Source organism: Ursus americanus, chromosome 2 (genome assembly GCF_024610735.1).
Source record: "Ursus americanus isolate L20-20 chromosome 2, mUrsAme1.1.p, whole genome shotgun sequence".
In the NCBI taxonomy this organism is placed as follows: Eukaryota; Metazoa; Chordata; class Mammalia; order Carnivora; family Ursidae; genus Ursus; species Ursus americanus.
This window is the reverse complement of record NC_142128.1, coordinates 62,557,951-62,574,238: the sequence shown is the minus strand read 5'-3', so window position 1 is coordinate 62,574,238 and position 16,288 is coordinate 62,557,951. Positions and strand designations below refer to the sequence as shown.

Here is a 16,288-nt window from a genome sequence, read left to right as displayed (position 1 = left end):
AACATAACAACCAAATGCAATTTGTGGACCTTGTTTAGATGTTGAATAGAACAACCAATTGTAAACTGGCAACTTTGAGACAATCCAGTAAATTTAAATACGTTTATATTATTTGATGGTAATAATAAATCCTTCTCAATTTTTTTTAGGTTTAATAATGGCATACTGGTTAAAAATTGGGACGGGGGAGGGGAGTAAGATGGCGGAGGAGTAGGAGACCCCTTTTTCAGCCGGGCCCCTGAGTCAAGTTGGATAGGTACCAGACCAGCCTGAACATCCATGGAATCAGCCTGAGACACAGGAAGATACATCTGGATCTCTACAAATGAACATCTCCAGCGCTGAGTATTGAGGTAAGAAGCAGGGAGCCATGAAACCACACACAGATATCAGAGGATAAACTGAAGGGGGAGGGAGCTGCCGTGTACAGGTGCCGGGAAGCAGTAGCCACCTGCACAGGGGAGCGGGCGGACTCGAGGACTGGCACCCGCAAGAGAGCAGACTGAGACCGTGAGCCAGGCAACGCCCGCAACCAGACTGAAACGGAGCTCCAGTGTGCTCACTGGAACCAGACTGAGACCGGGAGCCCCGGGAGTGCGCGGGAGCGGCTGGCAGCTGGAGGCTGGTGGTGTTTTAAACACAAAGGACAGAGACGCGCCGGCCCTGGAAGTGAGGGCTGGGACACTGGGTGTGGGGCGCACATCCCTGGACACTGCAGGGTTGAGATGCACCAACAGAAACAGAGTTAAAGTGGCCAGAAAATCAGTGGAGAACGGTCTGCGATCCCTCTGTGCTGAGACAGAGGCTGAGATTCGGCCACTGCTGCTCTGACTCTCAGAAGAGGCAGAGCAAACCACCAGGGAAAGCCGCCAGAGAACAAAAGCCTGGAAATACCAGTTCACAGTGTGCCCATTCCCATACCCCCTCGCAAGGGACACGGAGACTCTACCCAAACAGGGTTGCCTGAGTATCAGCACAGCAGGCCCCTCCCCCAGAAGGCAGGCTGAAAAATCAAGAAGCCCAGATCCCTAAGATCCCTACAGAACAAGGGCACATGGCCTGGGTCCCAGTCAATTATTTGGGCTCCGGACAACCCTACAACCTCTCCTCATCAGAAAGACTAGAAGGAGAAATTCCCGCCAGCAAAGAAAAAACAATGAGTCTGTGGCCTCTGCCACAGAACTAATGGATATGCATACAACCAAATTATCAGAAATGGAGTTCAGAGTAACAATGGTCAAGATGATGTGTAGACTTGAAAAAAGTATTAGCGAAAATGTTAATGAGAATATAGAATCCCTAAGGGCGGAAATGAGAGCGAATCTGGCAGAAATTAAAAATTCTATGAGCCAAATGCAGTCAAACTAAATGCTCTGATAGCCAGGGTAAATGAGGCAGAAGAATGTATCAGAGAATTGGAGGATGGGTTAGTAGAAGAGAAAGCTAGAATAGAATCTGGACTCAAAAAAAGAAAAATCCACGCTCAGGAATGTAGGTTACCGGACATTACCGACTCAATGAAACGTTCCTTGTCAGAATCATCGGCATCCCGAGGGGTTGGAGAAAAACAGAGGTCTAGAAGAGATATTTGAACAAATTGTAGCTGAAAACTTCCCTAATCTACCAAGGGAAACAAACATTCGTGTCCAAGAGGCAGAGAGGACCCCTCTCAAGCTTAACCATGACAAACCTACACCCCGTCACGTCATTGTGCAATTTGCAAATATTCGTTCCAAGGATACAGTATTGAAAGAGGCCAGGGCAAAGAAATTTCTCATGTACCGAGGCAAAGGTATCAGAATTACGTCAGACCTGTCTACACAGACCTGGGATGAGAGAAAGCATTGGGGGGACATTTTCAAAGCTCTTTAAGAGAAAATTGCAGCCAAGGATCCTTTATCCAGCAAGGCTGTCATTCAGAATTGATGGAGAGATAAAGACCTTCCAGAATCGCAGTCATTGACCAATTTCGTAACCACGAAACCAGCCCTACAGGAGATATTAAGGGGGGTTCTATAGAAGTAAAAAGGCACCAAGAGGGATACAGAACAGAAAGTCACAATCTATAGAAACAAAGACTTTACTGGCAACTTGGCATCATTAAAATCATATCTCTCAATAATCAGTCTCAATGTAAATGACCTAAATGCTCCATTAAATAACACAGGGTTGCTGATTGGATAAGAAGACATGACCCATCCATTTGCTGTCTACAAGAGACCCATTTTGAATCTAAAGATACATCCAGACTGAAAGTAAAGGGATGGAATACCATCTTTCATGCCAATGGACCTCTAAAGAAAGCTGGGTAGCAATTCTCATATCAGACAGATTGGATTTTAAACTAAAGACTATAGTAAGAGACACAGAAGGCCACTATATTATTCTTAAAGGATGTATCCAACAAGTGGATATGACAATTATAAGTATCTATGCCCCCAACAGGGGAGCAGCAAGATACACAAGCCAACTCTTAACCACAATAAAGAGACATATAGATGAAAATACACTAATAATAGGGGACCTCAACATTCCACTATCAGGAATAGACAGATCACCTAAGCAAGAAATCAGCAAAGAAATAAGAGCTTTGTATGCCATACTTGACGAGTTGGACCTCAGATATATATAGAACACTACACTACAGAACCAAAGAATACTCATTCTATTCTAATGCCCATGGAACATTCTCAAGAATAGACCATGTTCTAGGTCACAAAACAGGTCTCAACCGATACCAAAAGACTGAAATTATTCCCTGCATATTCTCAGACCACAGCACTCTGAAATTGGAACTCAACCACAAGGAAAAATTTGGAAGAAACTCAAACATTTGGAGACTAAGAACCATCCTGCTCAGGAATGATTCAATAAACCAGGAAATCAAAAATCAATTTAAACTATTTATGGAGACCAACGAGAATGAAAACACAATGGTCCAAAACCTATGGGATACTGCAAAGGCAGTCCTAAGGGGGAAAGACATAGCCATCCAAGCCTCACTCAAAAGAATAGAAAAATCTAAAATGCAGTTTTTACATTCTCACCTCAAGAAGCTGGAACAGCAACAGAGGGACAGGCCTAATTCACGCACGAAGAAGAAGTTGACCAAGATTAGAGCAGAAATCAATGAATTAGAAACCAGTAGCACAGTAGAGCAGATCAACAGAACTAAGAGCTGGTTCCTTGAGAGAATTAATAAAATTGACAGACCATTGGCAAGGCTTATCCAAAAGAATAGAGAAAGGACCCAAATTAATAAAATTATGAATGAAAGAGGAGAGGTCACAACCAACACCAATGAAATTGGAAGGATTATTAGAAACTTTTATCAACAGCTTTATGCCAATAAATTTAGCAATCTGGAAGAGATGGAGGCCCTCCTGGAAACCTATAAACTACCAAGACTGAAACAGGAAGAAATTGATTTTTTAAACAGGCCAATTAATTATGAAGAGATTGAGTCAGTGATAAACAACCTTCCAAAAAACAAAACGCCAGGCCCGGATGGTTTTCCTGGGGAATTCTACCAAACATTCAAAGAAGAAATAATACCCATTCTCCTAAAGCTATTTCAAAAAATAGAAACAGAAAGATAGCTACCATCTCATTCTATGAGGCCAATATTACCTTGATCCCCAAACCTTCCAAAAAACAAAACTCCAGGCCAGGATGGTTTTCCTGGGGAATTCTACCAAACATTCAAAGAAGAAATAATACCTATTCTCCTAAAGCTATTTCAAAAAATAGAAACAGAAAGAAAGCTACCATCTCATTCTATGAGGCCAATATTACCTTGATCCCCAAACCAGGCAAAGACCCCATCAAAAAGGAGAATTACAGACCGATTTCCCTAATGCATATGGACGCCAAAATCCTCAACAAGATCCTAGCTAATAGAATCCAACAGTACATTAAAAGGATTATCCATCATGACCAAGTAGGATTCATCCCTGGGATGCAAGGGTGGTTCAACATTCGCAAATCGATCCAGGTCTTAGATTTTATCCAGAAAGAAAAATTCAGAAATCATATGATTCTCCCAATAGTTGCAGAAAAAGCATTTGACAAAATATAGCATCCTTTCCAGATTAAAACCCTTCAGAGAGTAGGGATAGAGAATACATTCCTCAATCTCATGAAAACCATCTATGAAAAGCCTACAGCCAATATCACTGTCAATGGGGAAAAGATGGAAGCTTTTCCCTTAAGATCAGGAACACGACAAGGATACCCACTCTCGCCACTATCATTCAACATAATCGTAGAAGTCCTTGCAACAGCAATCAGGCAACAAAAAGGGATAAAAGGTATCCAAATCGGCAAAGAAGAAATCAAAATGTCTCTTCGCAGATGACATGATACTCTATATGGAAAACCCAAAATAATCCACTCCCAAACTATTAGAAGTTTAGAGAAATTCAGTAATGTGGCAGGATACAAAATCAATGCTCAGAAATCAGTTGCATTTCTATACAAGGATAATGAGACTGAAGAAAGAGAAATTAGGGAATCCATCCCATTTACAATAGCACCAAAAACCATACGTTACCTTGGAATTAACTTAACCAGAGACGTAAAGGATCTATGCTCTAGAAACTACACATCACTCTTTTTTTTTTAAGATTTTATTTATTTATTCGACAGAGATAGAGACAGTCAGCGAGAGAGGGAACACAAGCAGGGGGAGTGGGAGAGGAAGAAGCAGGCTCCCAGTGGAGGAGCCTGATGTGGGGCTTGATCCCATAACGCCGGGATCACGCCCTGAGCCAAAGGCAGACGCTTAACCGCTGTGCCACCCAGGCGCCCCTACACATCACTCTTGAAAGACATTGAGGAAGACACAAAAAGATGGAAAAATATTCCACGGTCATGGATCGGAAGAATTAACACAATTAAAATGTCCATGCTATGCAGAGCAAGCTACACTTTCAATGCTTCCCGATCAAAATACTGATGATAGTTTTCAAAGAAGTGGAACAAATAGTCCTTAAATTTGTATGGAACCAGAAAAGGCCCCGAATCACCAAGGAACTGGTGAAAAGGAAAGACAAAGCTGGGGGCATCACAATGCCAGATTTCGAGCTGTACTACAAAGCTGTGATCACAAAGACAGCATGGTACTGGCACAAAAACAGACACATTGACCAATGGAACAGAATAGAGAACCCAGAAATGGACCCTCAGCTCTTTGGGCAACTAGTCTTTGATAAAGCAGGTAAAAACATCCAGTGGGAAAAAGACAGTCTCTTCAATAAATGGTGCTGGGAAAATTGGACAGCTACATGCAAAAGAATAAAACTTGACCACTCTCTCACACCATACACCATGATAAACTCCAAATGGATGAAAGACCTCAATGTGAGACAGGAATCCATCAAAATCCTAGAGGAGAGCATAGGCAGCAACCTCTAGGACATTGGCCACAGCAACCTTTTTCATGGCACATCTCCAAAGGCAAGAGAATCAAAAGATAAAATGAACCTGTGGGACTTCATCAAGATAAAAAGCTTCTGCACAGCCAAGGAAATAGTCAAAAAAACTAAGAGGCAGCCCACGGAATGGGAGAATATATTTGCAAATGATGCTACAGTTAAAAGACAGGTATCCAAGATCTACGAAGAACTTCTCAAACTCAATACGTGAGAAACAAATAAACAAATCATAAAATGGGCAGAAAATATGAAGACACTTTTCCAATGATGACATGCAAATGGCTAACAGACACATGAAAAAATGTTCAAAATCATTAGCCATCAGTGAAAATCAAATCAAAACCATACTAAGATACCACCTTACGCCAGTTAGAATGGCAAAAATGACAAGGCAAGAAACAATTGTTGGAGAGGATGTGGAGAAAGGGGATCCCTCCTACATTGTTGGTGGGAATGCAAGTTGGTACAGCCACTCTGGAAAACAGTGTGGATGTCCCTTAAAAAGTGAAAAATTGAGCTACCCTATGACCCAGCCATTGCACTACTGGGTATTTACCCCAAAGATACAGACGTAGTTAAGAGAAGGGCTATACGCACCTCAATGTTCATAGCAGCATAGTCCACAATAGCTAAATCGTTGAAGGAGCCGTGATGCCCTTCAACAGATGATTGGATTAAGAAGTTGTGGTCCATATATACAAGGGAATATTGCTCAGCTATCTGAAAGAACGAGTTCTTAACATTTGCTGCAACATGGATGGCACTGGAGGAGATAATGCTAAGTGAAATAAGTCAAACAGAGAAAGACAATTATCATATGATTTCTCTCATCTATGGAACATAAGACCTAAGAAGATTGGTAGGTGAAGAAAGGGATAAGGAAAGGGGGGGTAATCAGAAGGGGGAATGAAGCATGAGAGACTATGGATTCTGAGAAACAAACTGAGGGCTTCAGAGGGGAAGGGGGGTGGGGTAATGGGATAGACTGGTGTTGGGTAGTAAGGAGGGCACGTATTGCATGGTGCACTGGGTTTTATATGCAACTAATGAATCATCGATCTTACATCAGAAACCAGGGATGTACTGTATGGTGAATAGCATAATGTAATAAAAAATATTAAAATAAAAAAAAATAATGGCATACTGGTTATATAGGCATGGAGGTCCAAAGTAACATTTGTTCCCTCCCTCCCACTCTATATCTATCTAATCTATCATCTATCTATCTATCATCTATCTATCTATCTATCTATCTATCATCTATCTATCTATCTATCATCTATCTATCATCATCTATTTATCTATCATCTATCTCTCTATATCTATGTGTGTGTGTATATATATATATAGAGAGAGAGAGAGAGAGTTTACACTGAAGACACTGAAAACATTTATACACCTAAGTAAACACAAAGTGGTATATTACACAAACAACTTCCAAAATAAATAAAATGGCCATTATGTGGATATGTATGCATATATATAAAAACACATATCTATACATTTTATCTCCAGTTCTATTAAAATAAGATGCAGGATATTATATATTTTAGTACGGTCAAGGTGTATTATGAGAATTTTCATTTTTTTCAGGGAGCCCTGTTTATTATGCAGGTTCATTTCCTTTATAATACTTTTTGCTGCGAATACGGACAATAAAGAAAAATTCCATTCATAATTTCAGCAAGTTCTCTACATTTTTCCTAAAGGTGACTATTTTAGGAGATAAGTTTCTTCATCATACACCGCACTAGGTTTAAGTACCCACAGGTGTTAAATTATAATTACCTCAATGATATTTAAAAATAATGGATAATAACTTTGAATGGTAAAAAAATCTCACATTTTCAGCCACAAAAAAAACTCAACTATTATTTTTAGAGTAATGCTGTATTAAAAAATATGTGGCAAGAGTGTTAGTTGCTAAGGAAACCATCTTCCATGAAATTGAATATAAAATAGAAATTTTGGGGGAGGATATCTAAAATGCACACTGAATATTTTGTATTAGCTTCTTTTCACTTTGTTGTTGGTATTGGTGTCTTTTGGAGTATATTTTTAATATCAGATACAATGAAATTTACCTAGGGCACTGAAAATGTGCACTGGGTTTCAAAGTTTTATAATAGAATAAATATAAACCTTGGAGAATTTCATGAAGCAAATGTCTTTAACATCATGAATTCAGCTGTGCCAGAGTAAGCTACAGCAAAGTTGTTGCAGAATACCTTACAATATTTCTACATTTTACATTTCTTTCTAATACAGACTTTCTTAAAATTAAATCTTATTGACTCAAATATCATTTACATTTTGATTTTTCTTCTAATAAATCTAAATAAATAATTATTATTTAACTGAAGATGAGATTAACATGAAGAGAGAGCATTTTTAGCCTTACATTTTTCTTTATACTCCTAGTTTCCAGAGGCAAGATTATATTAGTGTTCATAAATCAATTGAATTTTCAACAAGATTAATTCCTAAATTATAGTGGAGCCTACAACTTTCTTTAAACTTTTATAAACATTTGAAATAAATCACTTTATTTTTTCTTAAAACTGTTGTACTTTGTTTATAAATTACGCATATAATAATATGTTAACTTTGTAAAAGGGCTAAACCATGTAAATAAAGAAATGTTGTTCCTTGACTGCCCCAGATACAATAATAATAATGATAATAATAGTAGTAGTAGTAGAATAAAGTGTCTGTTATGAACATTGTGTTTATCTAATCTGCTATTAATAGACATTTGGAGCATTTCCAGGCTGTATATATTATAAATAAAGCTGCTAAACCCTTTCTTGTGAATGTATTTTTGTGATCATATGTTTCATTTCCTTTTCACGGACATTTGTTTTCATTTATTTTAGCTGAACAGCTAGAATTGAAATAATTTGGTCATAGGTTTGGTGTATGTAAATGAAAATGTCAGATATTTCTTCAAAGACCTTTATAAAATGTATGCAAGTTACAGGTCCTAGAGTCTCACAAACATTAGTTTTGTGAGATTTTAAAGATTTCAGCTGTGATAGATTGTATATGATAGCTCATTACAGCTTTCAGTTGTATTTCTCTGGGGACTGGTGGTGATTCCCCATGCTTTTTAGCCATTTGTATATTATTTTTGTGAATTATAAGTCTTACACCAATCTTTTTTGAAATTGCATTTATATCTTTTTTTTTTAACTGTTGTGGCTTACTTTATATAGTCTGGATACAAGTAATGTATCAGATATACATCATATATTCTTTATTCTTATCTGATATTTATTATCATTATAATCCTAATGACTTTGTTTAATGAGCTGTATTCATCAGTATATTTGTTTGCTTGGTTTGATTTGCCTTTGTGTTAGTGCTTTTTGCGCCTGCCCCACGTAAGAAATATTTGCGTATCTCCAGGTCATGAAAATATTTCCTCATGATTTTTTTATAGTATAGTTTATGTCATTATCTTTTATATATAGGTCTATGTTCCTTTTTGAATTAGTCTTTGTGTGTTGTGTTATTAGTTATAGTAATTTTGTTGTAAATAGTTTTATATTTTCTACTAAAACAATCCTTTCCAATTTTTATGTTTTTTGTTGTCATACTATTTTCACTAGCTATGATATCTAGTATAATGTTGAAAAGAGATAGTGAGATCAGACATCCTGATCTTTAGAGAAAATATGTATTATTTCACCATTAAGTATGATGTTATGTGTAGATTTTAAAAGTATTCATTGAATTGAAAAAGTCCCTCTGTATTTCAATATTTCTGATATACATATTTCTATTATGAAAATATGTTGAATTTTGTCAATGTTTCTCTTGCAGCTGCTGAGATGATCATATATTCCTTCTTCATTATTTCATTAATGTGTTCATTTACATTGATTTTTTTAAACATTAAACCAACATTGGTGCATTACCATAAAATGATTGAATTATCAAAACAGACTCACATAAATCATAGATCATCCCTAATACCAAACGTTAGGAACTATTCAAAGTTTTCAAATAATATGGAAATACCACCTTCTTTCTGGAGGTGCCAAAACCCATCAGAAGCAGTTTTTAAGTGTTCCTTTCTCCCACATTGGGATGTGAAAATATGAACACTTAACCATGTGTCCACAAAATTACAGTTAGATAAAGGTGACTTTTAGTATTTTTACTCCATCTGTTTGACTAACTTTCACTCCAGCTAGCCTAGTTCTATCAATCCCTAAAATCTGGGCTTATTTATTGTAAGAGAGACAGATAGACAAGCCATTTCTTGCCAAAATGCATTTATTTAAAAGAGCTTTCAGTATACATATTTCCATTTGTGAATGCTATTAGCTTATTTACAAGGAGGTCTGGTCTACTTCATTTATTGCCTCTGCATTCCCAAAGTAGAGGAAATAAATCATAGCCCAACTGTTAGCTTTCCTTCCCAGTCCACCCACTGATCTTGGTCAATATCTCCTTTCCAATCATTTCTATGTATAATTTCATAATTTCTTTTTAAACCAGTTATTCGGACACATTGTTTGCATATGTTAATGGAAGTATGTGTGATTTTTCTAAAGCCTACCTGACCCATCTGTATCGGTATGTGTGACATCAAGGGCTTAATCAAGCCTTCAAATAAATCTCAAAATATTTTCTCATTCTGATTGGGACAAGAAGTTGATTTTTTATTGACTACTAAGGTAAATAGAGTAAAATAGAGACTTTAATATACCAGTTGACATATCATACATAAGTTAAAATTATAGTATACATTTCCCTTTCATGTACTTATTCTACATACACATAATTCCAATACCTTGTGTGGTTACTAGAGGCCTTTAAAAAACAAAAACAAAAAACAAAACAAATCCCCTCCAAACAAACAAACAAAAAAACCCAAACAAATAAAAACTTCTGGATTCTTCCTGGTGTTTGAAGATAACCATAACATTATTCCTCTTATAGCACAAGTTCTTACTGACACAGGCTTTCAGATAATATTATGTAACTCTACCCATTTTCTTCCCAATTGTGATTAACATGGTGTTGACTCTCATTATTTTCTTGACAATTTGAAACATGAGGAAAATCATTCTTTTTATATTTTATATGGGTACTTTGAGAACAATAACAAAGGCCACACTGTCACCATAAATGCATCTCCCTGGCATAAACCTCTAATATACCTGGCCAATGACCTTTAAGGAGATGAGATTCCACAGTGATTATATTTCCCAATTTCCTTCCCTGAGAGGTGGTACAAATCATCCTTAATTATTATTAATGCACACAATGTTCTTTCAGGTCTGAGGCTTCTCTTGTCCATTCACAAATCCTCCATCATCTTCCTCAACTAAGTTCTATTTACAAACAGTCTCCTGGAAAAGTATGCCCTTTATCATCAATGGTTAAACCATTCTTCTCATCATGACAATACATATGTGGTATAGCAATTTTCACATTGGTAAATTTAAGTACACAGTATTCACCAAAAGTCATGGTAATTCCTGGAAACTCTATTTGGCATATTCCACAGTCTGGGTATCAAAAGACTTCCCATAAGTGCCCCCAAAAGGAACATCACTGGTGAATAGTAGTTAACATATCACACTGTAATACTATCTGAGTATCATTTCCACTTTAGTTGAAAGCATTATAACCACAATCAAATTTGTGATACATCATATTTCTCTTATATTACTTGGGGGAAAAATAGTAACATGGACCAAAAAACAGACATCAAATGATCACTCCAACTGACCAACTGACTGCTAGTTAACTAAATCATCAGTGGGTAGCTCATCACATCTTTTCTCTACATTATTTGAACAGAGTTTGAATTGGTCCCTATTAATCAGTATAGTTCAATTTCCCATTTTTTAGAGAAAATAAGTCAAGTGGTTTCTGTCTGCATCAGCTAAGAGCACAGATCTGAGCAAATGTACTGTGTACTGGCAAATATAGTACATTGATGTCTTGCTTTTAAAATGCTCTAATCATCACCTCTTTTTTATGAATTAAGTATACATAAAAACTCCATGACCAGAGGTGCCTGGGTGGCTCAGTAGGCTGTGTCTGACTCTTGGTTTTGGCTCAGGTCATGATCTCATGGGTCATGAGACTGAGCCCATGTTGAGCCTTCAGTTGGGCTCTGTGCTCTGTAGGGAGTCTGCTTGAAAGATTCTCTCCCTCTACCTTCCCCCCACTTGCTTACATGCTCTCTCTCTCAAATAAATAAATATTTTTTTTTAAATCTTCATGACCATTGCCACAATTTCTCTTGGTTTCCACTGACTTTTCATCTTAACTCATATTTTCCCTCCTTTGGTCGGGTGTTTTGGTTTGAGTATACAGTGTGCCTATTAAGCAAGGAATAGAATCAGTATTTCCTGGACCTCCTCTTTGCCCCATCCCTGGAAGATCTTGGAAGATTTGATAACTAAAGAATTATAGGTCTTCTACTGCTTTTAAGACAATGGGGGTGAATTCACATTTAGTACTAATCTGAATATGTGGGGTGAGATTTAGATCCACACTAAAGTCCCTGTAAGTATACAAAATGTTATATTTCATTTATGGAAATCATATCTAGTTCATTAATGTCTCCTTTGATTTAAACACATAAACACAACCCTTAATCTTGGACATCCAGATTATGTAACACAAATAAAACCTTTGTGAGATGGAAAAAGTATAAACAATCTCAATCACCCATTCCCATCTCCCAATCCTAAAGATCTATCTAGCTGAACCCACCCACGCATTACAACCATCATATTTCCACTAAAAACATATTTATTTATTTGGCTCAGCTAGCCTGTTAAACACATTTTACTACTTGGTTTCAGTAGCAAATATTTTAAATTGTCCATTCTATTTTTCAATGAAATTATAACTGTGAGGTTGAAAACAGATGTATTATGCATGTGTTATTGTAGTACCTTGCTTGTTTATATGCATTAATAGCAGTAAAATGTGTACCTTAACCAAAGAAAACAAATTTAGATGAACAAAATTGATGAACTATTTGCTGTTCTAAACTTTTGCTTGTATTATCCATGATTGTTTCTGCTACTAGATGGATAAAGTCCTACAGTAGAATAAATGTTAATTCCAATTGATGACTCAATATATATTTGTAACTACCACACTGCATGCCAATAAGATGAGATCAGTAATGAGCAGTCCTTAATGTGGTGGAATTTTTACCTAGAGCCATCATTGAATGATTTCTTTTACAATAGTACTCAGTAAAATCCCTTACCATATTAGTGCCTTCAGTGGATGTGAAGGATATGTACCATTGTTTGTTTTCTCTGAGCATGAGCCTTCCTCCTCTTTAGTCTAGAAGAATTTCTGTAAGAGTGTTAGTATTTTTCCTTTCATGTTTTGGAGATTTCATAACTGAAATGTCAAGCTTTATCTGTGAAAATACTTCTAATCGAGAATTTAATTTTTAACAGGCACAAGATCATGAACATTGGTAATTTTTCTTGCCAGTTTTTAAAAGTAGTGATCTTGAATTAGTCTATTTCTTCAAAGTTTATTGAATTAATCAACATAAAGTTTTCATTATATCCCCTTTTTATGTTAATATTTTAAGTAGCTTCCTCCCTGATACCTTCTTCATCATTCCTGAAATTATTTCTATTCTATTTCTATTTTTATTTTGTTAATTCCTTCGTTCTTGATGTGGAAATTTGCATTATTTAAATTAATTATATTATTTTCTAATACATGCATGTGAATTTGCTCATTTCTTTTCTTTTTTTTAAGATTTTTATTTATTTATTTGTCAGAGAGAGAGAGCACAAGCAGGGGAAGCTGCAGGCAAAGGGAGACGCAGACTCCCTGCTAAGCAAGGAGCCCAGTGTAGGACTCGATCCCAGGACCCCAGGATCATGATTTGAGCCAAAGGCAGATGCTTAACTGACTGAGCCACCCAGGCATCTCTGAATTTGTTCATTTCTAAGTACTGCTTTAGATAAAGCCCACAAATGCTGATATGTTAAACATTTAAAATAATATAATTCTAATTCTTTCCATTTTAAATAATCCACATTCTTTTTTATTTTTAAAAAATTTTTTTCACATTCTTTTTTAAAAGCTAAGTAATAAAACAAGTATTGTTTTTTATATTTACTAACATGTATATTACATCCAGTGTTTTTCATTCTTTGCAATATATCAAAGCTCTTTCTGCTATATTTTTTCTCTATTTTCAACAATTTCTTTGCAAGTTTATAAAATGTATTTTGTGTGTGGGTTGGAGGGAGTCTTATGAAAAAAATTCCCTCAGATTTTTCCTTTTTCTGAAAATATCTTTATTTTGTCTTCATTTTGAACATTTATTTATTTGTTTGTTTTCCTGGCTATAGACTTCTAAGTTTACAGTTTACTTTTTTCTTTCATAAGTTACATATAAATGCATACACACACACACACACACACACACACACACACACAGTTTTTAATTTTTTGGCTTCATTGTTTTTCGTGAGAAGTAAATTGTAATTTTTATTACTGTTCCTTTGAATGTAAAGTGTTTTTTTCTTCCTCGAATTTTGTAAAATTTCCTCTTTATCAATGGGTTTTCAAAACTTTGACTATGATGTGCATAGGCTTTTCTTAGTAGTTGTTCTGGGGTTTTTTGTTGTTGTTGTTCAAAACTGAACTTCTTAGAGATGTTGATTGCTATTTTTATCTAATGTAGACAGCTGTCATCTATTATATCTTCAAATAGTTTTTCTTCTCTGTTTTCCTTCTCTCCCTTTGTCCTGGGCTTCATTTATGTTAGACCACGTGACTGCACCCTGCAAATCATGATGATCCACTGCATGAAATATTTTCTTTCTGTGCTGTGTATTAGATCATTTCTGTTGACCTTTATTCAAGTTTTATATTCCTTATTTGTATGATGCCTAATAGGTTTCTAAGTTCATTAAGTGAATTTCTTATTTCCAGCATTTTATTTTTAAGTAGTAAAATTCCTATTTCTTTCTTTCTTAAAGCGTACATTTTTCCCCTGAAAGTTCCCGTTCTCTTACCCTCGATGTCCATCTTCTAGAGTAAATTATTGAACGTAGTTAAATGTCTGTTTTATAGTCTTCACTTGGTAATTCCAATATCTGGGTCCTCTATCTATTGACCTCTTTTGGCTGTATTTTTCTGTATGATGTGTCACCTTTTCCTCTCTTTTGCATATACCATATTATTAAAATTTTCATTTATGTGTGTGAAGGTGCAGTGGAAACTGAAAATATAGCTATTATGGGCTTATTACAGAGGGTGCAGGCTTTTCCTTTCTTTGACAACTAGGTTTAGGTGCTGATTATTCTGAATCCACATGAGGTGGAGGCCAACTGGGGCTCTGCCACAGATTTAATAAAAATGAGCTACTCTATGGTTACTCTAACCTCTAACTTCCTAGGATACCACAAGTGAGGACCTAATCTCTTTTAATTTGTCAATTTTTGAAGTGAGGTCATTTAGACCCCTATTTTTAAGTTTTGGTTTAGCTTTATATTAAACTGAGTCTAGAACCCATAGTCCACATTAAGACTACTTTAAATTCTCAATCCTTTCTAAACCCTCCCCCACTACTGTCTTCTAAGCATATTTTCTGTGGGTGTGGTGGTGTGAGGGATGGATTATCAAGCCCATTGATTTATTTTTGCCTGTTGAATTCTTCCAGATTCCCATCCATTTCTCCAGCCTGTCCTTAAGGCTCAGCTGCTTTTAACTTACCTGTCAAAGGCTCTTCATCTATGGCAGCACTTGGCTTCTGCCTGTCCATCTCCAGAGAAGGCATTTTGCCCTTAGAGAAGCTGACAAGGCTCCCTGCTTGCCTATGAGAGGCTTTGAAATCCAGGTCATAAATCACTTATAGAATGGCCATGTTTAAAAGCATGAGTCTATTTTATGTATTTTTTTTCTTTTTTTGGCGAAAGAATGAGGATCTTTAACACTTGTTGCATTCTATCTGAAAGTAGGAATCTTTTATATTACTTTACTAAATGGACTATAGCTAGGGAATAAATTTCCCCAAGAAAGATAATGTTAGGAACACATTTCACATGAGGTAAAAACAAAATAAAGCAAAACAACAAAACAAAAAACCCTGAGATATATTAAAACATTTATTAGTCGTTATCTTCCCCTAAAAATTTAGAGCTCTTTTCTATCATACTGAGACACATGTATTTAAGATGATCAGAACCAATGGAAATTATAGGTTTTTGTGAACCTAAAATTAAGAATTAGGTGGGAACTGAATGTTTGGTGGTCAGTGTGACATCAGACATAGATATATGTCATTGAGACTGTATACAGACTTTTATCACTCAGGTAAATACAGGAAACTATCTCATTTCCAATGTAATACCAAGCTGAAATGAATAGCCTTGTATAAAGGCAGACTCATAAGAGAATTCTGAGGAAGTAAAGAATCTGGTCATTTTCTGGAGATTCTAAAAAGGAGTCCTGAGATGTAAGGTCTGAATTGTTGAAGGTACTCAATATGGGAATTTAACACAAAAAGCCACCCTTTCCTGATAAAATACCTTAAAGCTTTCCAGATTGCATATATGAAACTTTTATGCAATTATGTTTCCATACTCCAGGACACATAGGTCTCTCAGATACAAAACAAACAAACAAAAAAATCCCAAAAACACAAAACCAAAAGTTTGTTAATGATGAGCTGCTCAAAAAACAAAATTAAAACCATGAGTAAACACACCACCAAGTGATACAGAAGAAACAAAAAAGCACTTATCAAATGAAATAGAAGGCACTGTATGACCAGTATCTTTTAAGTAGGATTTTCTATATCAAAAATAGAGATTCAAAGAATATTGCCCTAAAGT

At 36.1% G+C, this 16,288-nt stretch overlaps 1 pseudogene; it reads right to left on the bottom strand.

Moving 5' to 3' along the window:
• Positions 1-15,231, bottom strand: part of LOC148110638 (splicing factor 3A subunit 1 pseudogene) — a 75,126-nt pseudogene extending 59,895 nt beyond the window's left edge.
• Positions 15,232-16,288: the final 1,057 nt, after the last annotated feature.